General features: G+C 40.5%; 1 protein-coding gene and 1 long non-coding RNA gene across 3 annotated transcripts in view; one reads left to right on the top strand and one right to left on the bottom strand.

The window, feature by feature from the left end:
- KCNAB1 (potassium voltage-gated channel subfamily A member regulatory beta subunit 1) overlaps nucleotides 1-17,700 on the top strand; it is a 448,855-nt gene that overhangs the window by 110,785 nt on the left and 320,370 nt on the right. The window lies entirely within an intron of this gene.
- LOC117079507 lies at nucleotides 296-10,008 on the bottom strand. Its single transcript, XR_004435480.1, has 3 exons — nucleotides 9,819-10,008; nucleotides 1,681-1,740; nucleotides 296-404 (listed from the first exon to the last, which is right to left on the bottom strand). It is a non-coding gene; the product is annotated as an uncharacterized LOC117079507 (long non-coding RNA).

The raw sequence follows: 17,700 nt of genomic DNA, 5'->3' as shown, positions 1-17,700 counted from the left end.
AAGATAGGGTGGGATGGGGGCAAGAGTAACATTCAGTAGTCCCTACTTAGTGCCAGACACTGGGTTTTTAACTCACTTTCTCCTTTAAATTCCCCACTTCTGGACAAATTAGGTAGTTTTAGTCCTGCTTGACAGATGTGGAAATTGACTGTCAAAGAAATTGAGAAAACTGCTGCCAGTTGCCCAGCATGAGGGTGGTGGAGCAGAGTTTAAGCCCACATCTGTTTGTTCAGCACCTGAATTCTTTCCATCAGCATCCCCAGTATAAAGTGATTTTAGATTTTACATGATGAATCTGGGGGAGCACATGACATGCTTATTCGTTCAGAGGCTTATTTTGTTTTCAACCAGAGTGGAACCTTGTGAGTGTAATCACTACCATTTGTTGACAATGGCAAGGCAAGCTGTAGAGATGAAATTAGAGTGTCAAGGCCAGGTGACTGATGTTTGCCAAAGGCATGAAAACAGCATTTTACACCCAAGGTAATGATGCTGCAGATTCCTGCACGTCAAACAGACTCCATTGCTATGCTCAGGGAAAGTACAATAATATTTTTCAGAGTCAGCAAAAATAATGTGCATCTGGTTCCAGTTCTGATGAAGCTGTAAAAGTTGCAACCCAGATATTGTGCTATTAATTTGCGTGACATGATTATTATTACTCTGGCCTCTCTTTTCCAAATATGTTAACAACAGCAACAACAACAACAACAACAGCAAAGTTAGTATGATTTAAAGTTTCATGTAACATTATGTTTTGAGACATGCAGTCAGGAAACTAGAGTGATATACGAACAAAATTTATTTCCCTAGTTTTAAAAATGACTTTCTTGGCCGGGCACGGTGGCTCACACCTGTAATCCCAGCACTTTGGGAGGCTGAGGCAGGTGGATCACGAGGTTAGGAGATTGAGACCATCCTGGCTAACAAGGTGAAACCCCATCTCTACTAAAAAAATACAAAAAAAAAAAATTATATATATACTAGCCAGGCACAGTGTCAGGCGCCTGTAGTCCTAGCTACTCAGGAGGCTGAGGGAGGAGAATGTCTGAACCCGGGAGGCAGAGCTTGCAGTGAGCCGAGATGGCGCCACTGCACTCCAGCCTGGGCGACAGAGTAAGACTCCGTATCTCAAAAAAAAAAAAAAAAATAGACTTTTTGAAGACCTGAGTAAAAAGAGCCTGTCCTGATGAGCTCATTCACTGTCAGAGATTTTTGTTCTTTTGAAATCATTGCATTTCCACTATGGTTTAGTATGAACAAAGAAAATCAGGAACTCTTTTCTTACTTGAGTTCCAGGGGTGTAGAGACTATAGAGCTTATTTTCTTCTTGTCATTTTAAAAATGTACAAATCTCAGAGCTGCTTTGGTATTTTTTATTGATATAGAAAGAGTGCTCGTTATTGAACATGCCTGTGCTTCCCTCCAGGGGATGGCAAATATCTGTTATGGTGTCTCTGGAAACAATCTGGTTATAATGTCCCATTTACAACAGGGAGTTGTGTACCTCCAGTTACTTGGAACAGGTAACGCCAGTATCAGGCATTGAAAATCTCCAGTCTAGAGATTAAGATGGCAAACAGGAGGCAGGACTAGCTTGTAGCTCCCACTCTGATGCACTGAGTGGTATGTGGAGAATCACATCATAAACTTGCTCCAGGAACTACCACAGGAACTTACCAGAAAAGCTGAGAGAATCCACAAGCCCTTTCAAGGAACAGAATCACTGCTGCAGGATCCCTGAGATGCGGAAAAACTGTGAATTGGCGTGCTTTCTTCACAGGGAGGCTCGTGGTCTGGGGCAAGTTCTCAGCCCTGGTCACCGGTTGCCAGACTCGGTGCTGTTGTGGGGGCACGGTGGGAGTGGTAGACCAGCCTTTAGGACTGTGGGCTGTGTGACAGTGGGGTAAGGCCAACAACTGCCGGCTTTTCCCCACTTCCCTGATGACCTGAATGACTCAGCAGAGGCAGCCATAATCCCCCTGCGAATATAACTCCACTGGACTGGCAACCACACTGCCATCCCCCACAGCAGCCACAGCAAGCCCTGCCAAAGGAGAGGCTGAGCTCAGACATGCCTAATCCAGCCCCTAACTGGTGGTCCTCCTCTACCTGCCCTGGTAGCTGAAGACAAAGGTTATAATCTCTTGGTAGCTCTATAGCCCTGCCCACCACCTGAGAAACCTGAATACTTAACCAGGTGTCCCTAGGGCAAGTTTGCATCCTCCCTATAGGACTGCAGCTGATGCGCTCTTAAAAGTGCTACCTCCTGTCTGGCGGCCAACAAACAGAAAAGCAGCACACTAAACAAAAACATAACCAAGGACGCTTACAGAGTCCACTTCACTCCCCTGCTACCTCCACTGAAGCAGGTGCTGGTATCCACGGCTGCAAGACCTGAAGATGGATCACATCACAGGACTCTTTGCAGACACTCTCCAGTACCAGCCTGGAGTCCCGTAGCTCTGCAGGGTGGCTAGACCCAGAACAGCAAAAAATAAAATAAATCACTGCAGTTTGACTCTCAGGTAGCCCCACTCCTAGGGGAAGGGGGAGAACATCACATCAAGCGAGCACTCTGTGGGACAAAAGAACCTGAACAGCAGCCTTTGAATCCCAGGTCTTCCCTCCAACAGTCTACCCAAATGAGAAGGAATCAGAAAAACAATTCTGGTAATATGACAAAACAAGGATCTTTACACCCCGAAAAGATCATACCAGCTCACCAGCAATGGATCCAAACCAAGAAAAAAATCTCTTAATTGCTAGAAAAAGGATTCAGAAGGTCAATTATTAGGCTAACCAAGGAGGCACCAGAAAAAGGTGAAGTCCAGCTTAAAAAAAATCCAAAACGTGATACAGGGTATGAAAGGAAACTTCTTCAGTGAAATAGAGAACATAAATCAAAAAGAGTCACAATTTCTGGAAATCAAGGACACATTTAGAGAAATGCAAAATGCACTGGAAGTTCTCAGCATAGAATCAAACAAGCAGAAGAAAGAACTTCAGAGCTTGAAGACAAGGTTTTTGAATTAACCCAATCCATCAAAGACAAAGAAAAAAGAATTTAAAAAATGAGCAAAACCTCCAAGAAATTTAGGACTATGTTAAATATTCAAAACTAAGAATAATTGGTGTTCCCGAGAAAGAAGAGGAATCTAAAAGTTTGGAAAACATATTTGAGGGAATAATTGAGGAAAACTTCCCAGCCTTGCTAGAGATCTAGACATGCGAATCCAAGAAGCTCAAAAAACGTGGGAAATTCATCACAAAAATGTCATCACCTGAGCACATAGTCCTCAGGTTATCTAAAGTCAAAAATGAAGGAAATAATCTTTTTATTGTTATTATTATTATACTTTGAGTTCTAGGACACATGTGAACAACATGCAGGCTTGTTACATAGGTATACCTGTGTCATGGTGGTTTGCTGCACCCATCAATTTGTCATTTACATTAGTTATTTCTCCTAATACTATCCCTCCCCCAGCCCCTAACCCCCCAACAGACCCCAGTGTGTGATGTTCCCTGCCTTGTGTCCATGTGTTCTCATTGTTCAGCTCCCACCTATGAATGAGAATATGTGGTGTTTGGTTTTCTATCCTTGTGATAGTTTGCTTAGAATGATGGTTTCCAGCTTCATCCATGTCCCTGCAGAGGACGTGAACTCATCCTTTTTCGTGGCTGCATAGTATTCCATGGTGTATATGTGCCACAATTTCTTCATCCAGTCAATCATTGATGGACATTTGGGTTCATTCCAAGTCTTTGCTATTGTGAATAGTGCTGTAATACTATATGCATGCATATGTCCTTATAGTAGCATGATTTATAATCATTTGGGTATATACTCAGTAATGGGATAACTGGGTCAAATGTATTTCTAGTTTCCTTGAGGAATTGCCACACTGTCTTCCACAATGGTTGAACTAATATATATTCCCACCACCAGTGTAAAAGCATCCCTATTTCTCCACATCCTCTCCAGCATCTGTTGTTTCCTGACTTTTTAATGATCGCCATTCTAACTGGTGTGAGATGGTATCTCATTGTGGTTTTGATTTGCATTTCTCTGATGACCAGTGATGATGAGCATTTTTTCATGTGTCTGTTGGCCGCATAAATGTCTTCTTTTGAGAAGGGTCTGTTCATATCCTTTGCCCACTTTTTGGTGGGGTTGTTTGATTTTTTCTTGTAAATTTGTTTAAGTGCTTTATAGATTCTGGATATTAGCTCTTTGTCAGATGGGTAGATTGCAAAGAGTTTCTCCCATTCTGTAGGTTGCCTGTTCACTCTGATGATAGTTTCGTTTGCTGTGCAGAAGCTCTTTAGTTTAATTAGATCCCATTTGTCTATTTTGGCTTTTGTCGCCATTGCTTTTGATGTTTTAGTCATAAAGTCTTTGCCCATGCCTATGTCCTCAATGGTATTGCCTCGGTTTTCTTCTAGGGTTTTTATGGTGTTAGGTCTTACATTGAAGTCTTTAATCCATCTTGAATTAATTTTTGTATAAGGTGTAAGGAAGGGATCCAGTTTCAGCTTTCTACATATGGATAGCCAGTTTTCCCAGCACTATTTATTAAATAGGGAATCCTTTCCCCATTTCTTGTTTTTGTCGGTTTTGTCAAAGATCAGATGGTTGTAGATGTGTGGTGTTATTTCTGAGGGCTCTGTTCTGTTCCATTGATCTATATCTCTGTTTTGGTACCAGTACCATGCTGTTTTGGTTACTGTAGGCTTGTAGTATAGTTTGAAGTCAGGTAGCATGATGCCTCTAGCTTTGTTTTTTTTGCTTAGGATTGTCTTGGCAATGTGGGCTCTTTTTGTTTCCATATGAACTTTAAAGTAGTTTTTTCCAATTCTGTGAAGAAAGTCAGTGATAGCTTGATGGGGATAGCATTGAATCTAAATTAATGACATAATATTGAAGGAAAGAATCTTAAGAGCTGTGAGGGAAAAGCATCAGGTAACCTATAAAGGAAAACCTATCAGATTAACAGCAGATTTGTCAGCAGAAACCATAGAAGGGATTGGGGTCCTATCTTTAGCCTTCTTCATCAAAATAATTATCGGTCAATAATTTTGTGGCTGGGCCTGGTAGAGGCTCATGCTTGTAATCTCAGCACTTTGGGAGGCCGAGGCGGGTGGATCACCTGAGGTTAGGAGTTTGAGACCAGCCTGTCAACATGGTGAAACCCCATCTCCACTAAAAATACAAAAATTAGCCAGATATGGTGGTGGGCGCCTGTAATCCCAGCTACTTGGGAGGCTGAGGTGGAAGAATTGTTTGAATCTGGGAAGCAGAGGTTGTAGTGAGCCGAGATTGCAATATTGCACTCCAGCCTGGGCGACAAGAGTGAAACTCCATCTCAAAAAAAAAGAAAAAAGAGTTTTGTGTCCAGCAAAACTAAGCTTCATAAATGAAGAAAAGATACAGTCTTTTCCAGGCAAACAAACACTGGGAGAATTTGCCATTACCAAGCCAGCACTGTAAGAACTGCTAGAACGAGCACTAAATCTTGAAACAAATCCTCAAAATATATCAGAATAGCATCTCCTTAAAGCATAATTCTCACAGGACCTATATAACAATAACACAATGAAAAACCAAAACAAAACAAGGTATTCAGGCAACAAAAAGCATGATGAATAGAATAGTACCTCACATTTCAATATCAACATTGAATGTAAATAGCCTAAAATGCTCCACTTAAGAGATACAGAATGGCAGAATGGGTAAGAATTCACCAACCAAAATTCTGCTATCTTCTGTAGACTCACCTAACACATAAGGACTCACATAAACTTAAGGTGAAGGGAGGAGGTAGGAAGAAGATATTCCCTGCAAATGGACACTAAAAGTGAGCAAGAATAGCTATTCTTCTATCAGACAAAGCAAACTTTAAAGCAACATCAGTTAAAAAAGACAAAGAGGAGTACTGTATAATGATTAAAGAACTAGTCCAGCAAGAAAATATCACAATTCTAAATATATATGCATCTAACACTGGAGCTCCCAAATTTATAAAACAATTATTACTATACCTAAGAAATGAGCTAGATAGCAACACTATAATAGCGGGGGACTCTAACACTCCACTGACGGCACTAGACAGGTCATCAAGACAGAAAGTCAACAGAGAAACAATGGACTTAAACTATGCCCTACAGCAAATTGACTTAACAGATGTATTTATAGAACATTCTACCCAACAACTGCAGAATATACATTCTATTCATCAGCACATGGAACATTCTGCAAGATAGATAATATTATAGGTCACAAAACAAGTCTCAGCAAATTTAAGAAAATTGAAAGTTCATCAAGTACTCTCTCAGACTACAGTGGAATAAAATTGGAAATCAACTCCAAAGGGAACCCTCAAAATCATGCAAATATATGGAAATTAAATAACCTGATCCTGAATGATTATTGGGTCAACAATGAAATCAAGATGGGAATTAAAAAATTCTTTGAACTGAATGATAATAGTGACAAAACCTGTCAAAACCTCTGGCATACAGCAAAAGCAGTGCTAAGAGGAAAGTTCATAGCATTAGATGCCTACACCAACAAGTCTAAAAGAGCACAATTAGACAATCTAAGTTCTTACCTCACAGAACTGGAGAAACAAGGACAATTCAAACCCAAACCCAGAAAAAAAGAAAATAAAAGAAATGACGATGATCAGAGCAGAACTAAATGAAATTGAAACAAACAACAACAACACAAATACAAAAGGTAAATTAAACAAAAAGCTGATTCTTTGAAAAGATAAATAAAATTGATAGACCATTAGAGAGATTAGCCAAGAAGAAAGAAGATCCAAATAAGCTCCAATGGGAATGAAACGGGGGATATTACAGCTCATACCACATAAATACAAAAGATTATTCAAGGCTGCTATGAACACATTTACATGCATAAATTAGAAAACCTAGAGGAGATGGAGAAATTCCTGGAGAAACAACCCTCCTAGATTAAATGAGGAAGATATGGAATCTGTGAACATAACAATAACAAGCAGTGAGATTGAAATGGTAATTTAACAACTGTCAACAAAAAAAAGTTCAGGACCAGACCAAATCACAGCTGAATTCTATCAGACATTCAAAGAAGAATTAGTACCAATCCTATTGACACTATTCCAAAAGATAGAGAAAGAGGAAATCCTCCCTAAATCATTCTATGAAGCCAGAATCACCCTAATGCCAAAACTAGGGAAGGATATAACAAAAAAAGAAAACTGCAAACCAATATCCCTGATAAACATAGATGCAAAAATCCTCAAAGAAAATGCTAGTGAACCAAATTGAACAACATATCAAAAAGATAATTTACCATGATCAAGTGGGTTTCAAACCAGGGATGCAGGGATGGTTTAACATATACAAGTCAACAAATGTGATACACCACACAAACAAAATTAAAAGCAAACATCACATGATCATCTCAATAGATGCAAAAAAAGCATTTGACAAAAATCCAACATCCCTTTATGATTAAAATCCTCAGCAAAATCAGCATAGAAGGGACATACATTAAGGTAATAAAAGCCATCTATGACAAACCTACAACCAATATGATACTGAACAGGGAAAATTTGAAAGCATTCACCCTGAGAACTGGAACGAGACAAGGATGCCCACTTTCACCGCTTCTGCTCAACACCTAGTACTGGAAGTCCTAGCCAGAGCAATCAGACAAGAGAAAGAAATAAAGGGCATCCAAATTGGTAAAGAGGAAGTCAAACTGTCGCTGTTTGCTGATGATATGATTGTATACCTAGAAAAACCTAAAAACTCATCCAGAAAGCTCCTAGAACTGGGAAATGTATTCAGCAAAGTTTCAGGATACAAAATTAATGCACACAAATCAGTAGCTCTGCTGTAGACCAACAGCGACCAAGCTGAGAATCAAATCAAGAACTCAACTCCTTTCACAATAGCTGCAAATAATAATAATAATAATAAAATACATAGGAATATACCTAACCGAGGACATGAAAGACCTCTACAAGGAAAATTACAAAACACTGCTGAAAGAAAACATGGATGACATACAAATGGAAACACATCCCATGCTCATGGATTCAGTATTGTGAAAATGACCATACTGCCCAAAGCAATCTACAAATTCAATGCAATTCCCATCAAAACACCACTATCATTTCTCATAGAACTAGAAAAAAAAAAACCCAAAAATTCATATGGAACCAAAAAAGAGCCCACAGAGCCAAAGCAAGACTAAGCAAAAGAAACGAATCTAGGAGCATCACATTACCTGACTTCAAACTATACTGTAAGGCCACAGTCACCAAAACAGCATGATACTGGTATAAAAATTGGTACATAGACCAGTGGAACAGAATAGAGAACCCAGAAATAAAGCCAAATACAGTCAACTGATCTTTGACAAAGCAAATAAAAACACAAAGTGAGGAAAGGATATCCTATTCAACAAATGGTGCTGGGATAATTGGCTAGCCACATGTTAGAAGAATGAAACTAGATGCCCATCTCTCACCTTATACAAAAATCAACTCAAGATAGATCAAAGACTTAAACCTAAGATCTGAAACCATAGAGATTCTAGAAGATAACATCAAAAACCCCCTCTAGACATTGGCTTAGGCAAGACTTCGTGACCAAGAACCCAAAAGCAAATGCACCAAAAACAAAGAGAAATAGATGGGTCTTAATTAAACTAAAAAGCTCCTGCACAGCAAAAGAAATATCAGCAGAGTTAACAGACAAAAATCTCAGAAATCACCACTAAAGAACTTATTCATGTAACCAAACACCACCTGTTCCCCAAAAAGGTATTGAAATCAAAAAAAGGAAAAAAGAAAAGAAAAGCTCATCTGCAAAGCTTGTGAACAACTTTCCATGTTTTGGCGGTGATCCTTTTATTCCAGTTTCAGAAAACACCCTGCAGCCAAGCCCAGCCCTCCTCCTCTCTCTCGTAAGTGATAAGCACCATTAATAGTCCTGTCAGTCTTGATTAATTCTGTGCACAATGATCAAGAGAGTATTTTGACTTTGGGACAAATCAAACCATGGTGGACTATGACACAGACATAAGGGATAAACATTTACTAAAGGTAAAAAACACAGAGCCCGGAGCTTGTGGGGATTGTATAGAAATAAAAGCATATGAAGAGTGAATTCCAACTATAGATTTTTTACAAAGCTACAGGATGATTAAGTGCTTTTGGGTTATTCTATTCTATAATATTTAATGGTTTCTAAATCTAAGTACTTCTTGGTCACGATGTTGTTTTTAAAAAGTTATCCATTAGGTCTTTGTGTGAACAAATGTAGGCCATTATTCCGCTGATCAGTAACTAATGCAAGGAAAAAGTTCTTTTTTATTCTTTTACAACATGAACTCGTTTTGATTTAGTACTGAAATGACTGGACATTTGCAAGAATGAAACTAATTTAAAAAGCAAAGACAAAGGACATTGTTCTCAAAGGTGTTTAATTGGCCCTGAAAGTTCGACTTAGATTCTGAAAAGTGTTTGGAATCACAATCACTGTTGCAACAAAGTGGGACAATTCCAAGCAACTAAAAAAGATTTCTCTCCAATTTCAGTGAGAATTGTCTTTCTCAGGATAGTCTGAATCCAGTGTGTGTGTACTATTTTTATATGCAAATTAGTATATGATTCTCTTGTTTGATTCAACAATAGGTGATATAGGTAAAGTCGACATTATTATACTTCAGGAAAGAAGGCAAATGAGACTCAGAGTTAGGAAATTTGTTCCTGCAGTTAGTAAACAGGGATGCTTAAACATAAACCCCAGTCACTCACCAAATGATTCTCCTCTTCATGTAACAAGCTCATGGCCCCCACTAGCAGGCACAGTGGCAAGTTCTCACCCCAAACCCCAGAAACGTCCTTTTAGGACACCATCCCGGTTCAGAGCTGTTTAGGCGAACTGTGCTTAAGAAGGGACCTCCTTGTACAGAGCTGTTCTGCTTAGACATGGCTTTTCCTCCTCATCAATACAAGGTCAGAAAGAGAAACCAAGTCAGCAATGAATATGGGAATTATCTGCACATTTAGCAGCGGAATCCTAGAGGCACGGGAAGAGAGGGCAGGTAACTGGTAGGATCCAATTTTAAACTTACCTTCTTTTTGCATACGTTGAAAGTAAACATCAGAAATGTCTTCCACCATAAAATTTTGCACAATAATTTCTTGTACCAAATTGGTTCAATTCCATTCCTCTGTTCATTCATTCCATTCCACACATCTGTATTGAGCTCCTCCCCTTGGCAGCTGCGTCGGTGGAAAGTCAGACGCTGTCCTTGCCCTCAGATAGTGCACAGTCTTCAGGTGAAGGTGAGAGGAGAAAAGAAGCAAGTGCTGGTTAGGAGGTGGGATGTAGCTGAAACCTTAGATGTTGTGATTCACAAAAAGCCACACACTTCTTGTCTGCAGCCCCACCATATGCTTTGAACATGGGAGCAGCAGTTGATGGTTTTGCCTCCATTTGACTGTTACAGATCCCAGCTCTGTGTTGTTTCCTCAAGCATTTCTGGAAGTCCCTGTATCTCATGTGTGGTCAAAAGCAAGCCTGGTCAGCCTTCACACAGCGTCTGCTATTTCTTCCTCCTCGCTAGCCTGCCTCTTCAGAGTTCTATCATGCTCCACTAGAGACGGCTGCAAGTGCGCTAGAGCTCGGAGGTGGGAAGTGGGGAGGGCACCTCTCCTTCTCACGTTGCCCTCCACTGAAAGGCTCCAAAGGTTTACAGAGTCTTAAGTGAAATAGCTTGCTCAGGTTGAGTTCCAGGCCCTTCTTACCCTTGACCTAGGTTGGAGTCAATGGGGGATAGATCAGAGAAAAATCTCAGTGACAGCCACTAGGTGATTCTCAGGATCGCTGTCCTCTTCTGACCACACTATTTCTCCTCCCACTAGGACCAGTTTTCTGTCTATGCCCACATGGCCCTTTGCAGGCTGGTTATTTCCTACTGTCAAGATTCTGGGGAAGCTGGCCTCTGAGTTCCATGGCATACCTGAACCCCAGCGGAGACTAGGGTCTACACAGAGAGAAGGTGTTGTTCTAGCGTGGCGTCTGGGGAGAAGGCACTAGACATACCCCAGAGGCAACATTTGCCTCTTGTGTGTGTGTAAACGGGAGCCTCTTAGGGGTCTCAGCCCTGAACACAGTCTTTTTGAGGGAGAGGTTTGAGACTCTGTTTTAAAAAGAACAAGACTATTTTTCTTTCTATGGTGTATTAGTTCATTCTCACACTGCTATAAAGAAACACCTGAGACTGAGTAATTTGTCAAGAAAAGAGGTTTAATTGGCTCATGGTTCTGCAGGCTGTAGAGGAAGCATGGCTGGGGAGGCCTTGGGAAACTTACAATTATGGTGGAAGGTAAAGGGAAGGCAGGCACAGCTTACATGGCCAGAGCAGGAGGAAGAGAGTGGGGAAAGGTGCTACACAGCTCACAGATCTGTGAGAATTCACTCATTGCCATGAGAATAGCAAAGGATAAATCTGTGCCCAAACATGCTGCACAGGTTTGTAGTCTAGGAGCCTTGAGATGTACCATATAGCCTAGGTGTGTAGTGGGCTATGCCATTTAGGTCTGTTTAATATCCTCCCACCGGGCCCCTCCTCCAACCTTGGGGATTACAATTTGACAGGAGATTTGGGCAGAGACCCAAATTTAAACCATATCATGTGGTTACAGATAAAAGATGAGACACAATTATGTTGGATGCATTAATGGAAAGGACAACACTTATTCATCCTGAAGTATAATCAATGGAGGAGTAAAATGATGTAGAGTCATTTCCTAATCTGGTAAGAAGATGGGCTCAGAAAAGCAGTAGGCACTAGAGGTCTTAAATGAGGGGTATAAAGAGGGGTACAGAGAAGAGAGACAATGGATTAATGCAGAAATGTATCAAAGACCTTCCAGTTTTGACTGTGCTAATTCCTCGCTTCCTCTCCAATTGGGTGTTGGTAAATAGCAGCTGTGCCTAGAGGTATTTGTTTGGGTGGTAAGATATTGAAAACCCTGCAATTATAATTTTAACCTTTTTTTTTTTTAAGAGAAGACCACATTCCAATGTAGGAAGAACCTGTGTCCCAAACTGCAATAGTTGGTATAGTATGGGAAAACATTTAGTTAGACATCTAACACATGTTCATTGATTGTTTCATTATGTTTCAGTCCTGGTGCTGAATGTTCTACTTGTAAAGATAAGCTCACAGGCTTATTCTTTATTACCTAAGCTTGACATCCAAAGAGCATAAGGCAAAACAATACCTAGAATTGTTACCATCCAGTTTTAAGTTTCTTGATGGCTGCACCATTTTATCATATTTGTGGCCTTGTGTCCATTTATGTATTCATTTAACAATACAGTCATGTACCACATAATGACATTTCAGGCAATGACAGACTACATATATGATCATGTTCTCATAAGATTATATTTGTGCTGTACCTTTTTATGTTTAGATACATAAATACCATCGTGTTACAATTGCCTACAGTATTCAGTAGAGTAACATGCTGCACAGGTTTGTAGTCTAGGAGCCTTGAGATGTACCATATAGCCTAGGTGTGTAGTGGGCTATGCCATTTAGGTCTGTTTAGGTGCACTCTATGATGTTTACACAATGACAAATTGACTAACATTTCTTAGAATGTGTCTCTGTTACTAAGCAACATATGGCTGCATTTATTCAGAGATAGGTTGTTGTGTGTAATACACAGTGACATTGAGTATAAAACAATTAATAAAGACAAGGAGCTTTTCTTGTGGAATTTACATACGAGAGGGAGAGAGAGAACAAAGATGTCAACATCCAAATAAATATACACATACAGCTTGTGCTATGAAGTAAACAAGAGGGATAATGAGATAAATAATAGGAATGCAGGAAGTGGTTTTTCTTAAGAAGTCAGAACCTCTCTGATTTAAGCAGTAGATGCAGGATGTGTTTGTGAGAATTACATATGATTGTGTATCTTCTGTATGTATATATCAGTGAAAAGGTTTCTTTACTTTCACAAAAAGTTTGCATTAAAATTGTATGCACCCACTTTAGAGAGTCAGCAAATCCTGAGGATCTGTTGGGAGAAACAGTCTTCAGCCTCCCTCTTTTCTTTCTTCCGGAGAAAACTGCCTTTTACTCTTAGATGGATCTGTTTGTGACTTCTGTGTTGATGATTTGGGGTATGATAGCTTTCTTTCCTCCTCTTGCTCTGGTGCACAGGTGTATCCTTCCCATCCTCCTCTTACAGATTTATCTTCAGTTTGATTACAGCAATATTCAAGACCTGCATCATTTTGACCACAGTTAAGCTGGGATTACCTGTAATCACATATGACTACTTTTCTTTTCCTGTATATTAATGAGGACTAAGCTCTGATTCTTTATTTTGCCCAAACTCCTATCTAAGGGGTCTGGGGAGTCATGCCCTACAAACCATAAATTCTGATCAGATGGGTTTTATTTGACTCTGTATATCATGACTTACTTTCCAATCTGACTCTGGCATAACAAGGAAGAAAATAAAAAATGTTTTACCCCAAAATGTATTTCCTTGCCATGCCTTGAAATTGCCCTACGAAGTCTCTTCTGGGAAAAATCCACATTCTGTAGAGAATCACCTACCTCCCCTCCCCTCCCCTCCCCTCCCCTCCCTTCCTTCCTCCCTCCCTCCCTTCCTTCCTTCTTTCCCAGCTCCAGGAGATAATCAACTAAGAGGTAGGCACCCTTTTAGGTCTGAAAAGAAACGTTTTACAACCGGCTCTCTGAAGTCTACTACCTGAGTGATTCCTCTGCACAATAAAACCTGGTCTCCACAATCCTTTACCTTAACCAGACATGCCTTTCCATTAATCCCAGGTCTTCAGATAAACTCAACCAATTGCCAACCAGAAAATGTTCAAATTTACCTATAGCCTGGAAGCCTGTACTTTGAGTTCTCCTGCCTTTCTGAACCAAATCAATGTATTTCTTATATTTGATTGATGTCTCATGCCTTCCTAAAATGTATAAAACCAAGCTGTACCCCGACCACCTTGGGCACATGTTCTCAGGCTGAGGGCTGTGTCATGGGCCATGGTCATTCGTATTTGGCACAGAATAAATCTCTTCTCATATTTTACAGAGTTTGACTCTTTTCGTCAACATTAATAATTATATTGTTTTTTAATCTAATGTTATTTTCCCATGTATCCCTTACTCAACATCAAACACTTCTTCAGCTGTCTAAATATCTAAATACTATCTAAACAGTATTACTTAGAAAGTAATAGCAAGCATTAGCCACCTGGAAAAAGGAAGTTAGATTAATAATTTGCCTCTTAACCCCTCCCTTCATACTGACCCTCACCCCCATTGGTTAAGTAGAAATGTAGATTTGTTTTATATGGGTGATGAACATATGAAAATGAAGCTAAAATGTAGATCAAACTATAGTGAATTCTGACAAATGTTAATTTGCCCTTCCACAAAGAAATACCAGATACTTACTTGTACTTCTGTTTTGGATTTCAAAGTCCAGGGAGCTAGACCTTTAGGCAGGCTTTTATTTGCTTCTGTCCCAAAGCTTTTGTGCAAGGAGGCCAATTAGTTTTTTGTTTCTTGATCTATAAGAATAAACACAATTTTCCAGCTAAACTCAGGCTTGGCCAAGAGGGCAAAGATGTGGTCAGAACTTTTACTACTAATCAATGCACAGAAGCCCACGCCAGATGAAGGCATAGAATTACTCTTCCTATCTTTGTGGATGTCCACAAGGCAAAAATGCAAAGGTGGTTTTTCACTCCAAAGTGAGACAATAATATTTTCCCCAAGCGTATAGGAATTTTAATCTGTGACTGTGATTTTTAAAATAAAATGTATTATTAAGCTTTTATAAACCATTTGGAAAGAATGAAGGGCTGGTAGTAATACAGAAATACTGAAATACCTTAGTCACCATTCTAAAAATAAAATCAGAACATAAAACTATTCAATTTTCAGAAAAACACAGAAATAGTAGAGAAAGTTTTCTTTCATTTTTTTTCCTTCCTTTCTGAATTCCTTTCCTTGAGCTAAGAGGCCATGTGGATTATGATACCTTGGATTATTATACCTGTGGATTATTATACCTCTTCTAGAGGATGGTCCACGCCTTGCAGAAGTATGAAATCTCAAGGCCCAACTCTCAGATTCTTTCAAAAAGTAATAGTTCTGCACTGAAATCTGCCAGGTACTGTTTTAGACACCATTTGAGGCACACATGGGAATGAATAAAACAGATAAGTGTCCTTGCTCCTGTGGAGCTTTTGTGAGTGGCCGAGAGGACAGAAAATAATAATCATTGTCATTATAACAATTTAAATATGTAACATATTAGATATTGGTAAGTGCCAAGAAGAAGAAAAATAAAACCAGAATGGAGGATATGGGAGAACAAGGGGCTGCAATTACAAATAGGGCTGTCCGGGAAGATCTCGCTGAGAAGAAGCTGTCTAAATAAAGACGCAAAGGAGACAGGAAATGAGCCATACAGAGGTCTCTGGAAACAGGAGTGTGTCCAATGAATTGAAGGACCAGCAATGAGGTAGGTGAGGCTGGAGGGAGAGGGCAGGAAGTAAGAAACAATACAAATGGGGTGATAGAGGCCAGGTTGAGTAGAGCCTTGGAGGCCATTGTAAGGGCTCTTGGTTTCTCTCATAGTGAGATGAGAAGGCATGAGTAGAGTGTTTTAGCATACGGGGCTAAGGTTTGGATGAGGACCAGCAACGGCAAAAGCAGAGAGGCCTGTTATTAAGCTCCTGCTGCCATTCAGATGCAGAATGAGGTGGCCCAGGCAGGGGAAGTATAGTGGAGACAGTGAGGAGTGGTCAGGCTTTGGATCTCTCTTGAAGAACGAGCTGGGAAGACTTGCTGATAGATTGAATCTGAGGAATTAATGAAAAAGAGGTGTCAAGGATGGCTCCAGAGTTTGGAGCCTGATATGCTGGAAGAGTGGCACTGCCTTTTCTTGAGGAAAGAAGACTGTGGGAAAAGAGCTAGAGTAAGAGCAGGAGCTCACTTTGGACTTGTAAAACTGGAAATGACCATTATACCCCCAAGCAGAGATGTCATATAAGCTGTTGGGTATGTGATTCTGGAGTTTACGAGAGACACCTGGGCTAGAGATGGAACTGAGGGAGGCATCAGCTCATAGATGATTCTGATAATCCTGAGGCTGGGTGGATCACCGAGAGTGAGCATGGACAGAGAAGAGAAGAATTCCAAGAATTCCCCAGGGGCTGGGGTTGAGGAGAGGAAGAGGAACCAGCACTGAACAGTGAGAGGAACAGACAGTGAGGAAGGAGGAAAACCAGGAGAGGGAGTGTCCTGGAAACCAGATGACGACCATGCTTGAAGGAGGAGAGCATGATCAACTCTGGCAAATGTGTCGGTGTGCCTATGGGAAAGACCCTGTAGAGAAAGGAAACCTGACACTGTAAGAAGGAGAAGAGAGAACTGCTGCAGCAATTTCCACAAGTACCCAAGAGACTTTAGGAGCCGGAACATAAGCGGAAGGCTTACCCCTACCTAGATGTAGGACAGTTCAATCATAGGAATAGGTGAAAGGAAGACGAAATGGGCACCCATTTGTATGTAGGATGAGAAGAAGCTTCCTATGCCTTCTATGTCTTAGCAAAAGAGGAAGTGAGGTCGACGCTGGGAGTGGGGATGGGTTGGGGGTGTCCTGAGGGCTTGAAGATGGAAGACAAGGTGTGAAGAATGGGAAGAAGAAAGGACTAGGGAAGCAGAGTATGATTTCTGGGTACCGCTAGGGGCTCCTAAAGATTAATGTCATGAATTTAAAGTGAGGCCGATCAGTATGGCTGTGTGATTTGCTCTAGTTGCATTTAGCTACACAGGTCCACGTACAGAGCAGGCTGAGTTAGACATATACAGAGTTAATGTTTCTCCCAGAAAATAGACCCCTGATGTCTTCACTCACATCAAAGGTCAACATATACCAGAGTTTGCTATAACAAGAAATGTGACCATAACTGTCTATGATCTCTCTCTTTTCATGTATGTTAGCACCATCAAATGTGAATTTTCTAGTTTTAAACAAAAGCCATGAGTAAGAGCAGCATGTTTACATTGTGACATAGCTGTGGTGAGGGAACTGGGATCCCTCGCCAGCTAAGTGTTTCACTCTGACCCATGAGCCTTGAGTGCAAGATTCAAAGTCATGCCTCAGAAAATTTTATTTGCTGGTAGAAAGGGCAACTGCTGAATTCGTACACATCAGTTTCTCTACTCTCGTTCAAGCTTGCCGTTTACCTTCTTTGATCAAGCTGATCCACTTGTGTGCCACTTGGCCTACACAACAAAAGACTGAGGACCCAGCAACCTTGCTTCATTCATATCTGGCACCACAACCATGGTTCTTCCTTCATTTCATCTATTTTGTGTCCTACCTCTTTCATTCTCAAATCTTGCCCTTCATCTCTATCTTCTGGCTATAGTCTCATGTTGCTCTACTAAGCAGTACCTGACAAGGTGCCATAAACTTGACTTTCCTTTTCAGTAATGTATTACCCTTTCCCTCCCAACTCAGTCCACATTCAGCTTCCCTGGGTGAGAGTGTTACCCAGTGCAGTTGAAGCCTCGAGGTTGGTCACTCACGTGGCTGACCCAAATGTTTGGTCTTTTTGATA

The sequence above is a fragment of the Trachypithecus francoisi genome, unplaced genomic scaffold (assembly GCF_009764315.1).
Source record: "Trachypithecus francoisi isolate TF-2019V2 unplaced genomic scaffold, Tfra_2.0 Lachesis_group0, whole genome shotgun sequence".
Lineage (NCBI taxonomy): Eukaryota > Metazoa > Chordata > Mammalia > Primates > Cercopithecidae > Trachypithecus > Trachypithecus francoisi.
The sequence above is the reverse complement of the archived record's forward strand: the minus strand, read 5'-3'. Positions and strand labels throughout refer to the sequence as shown.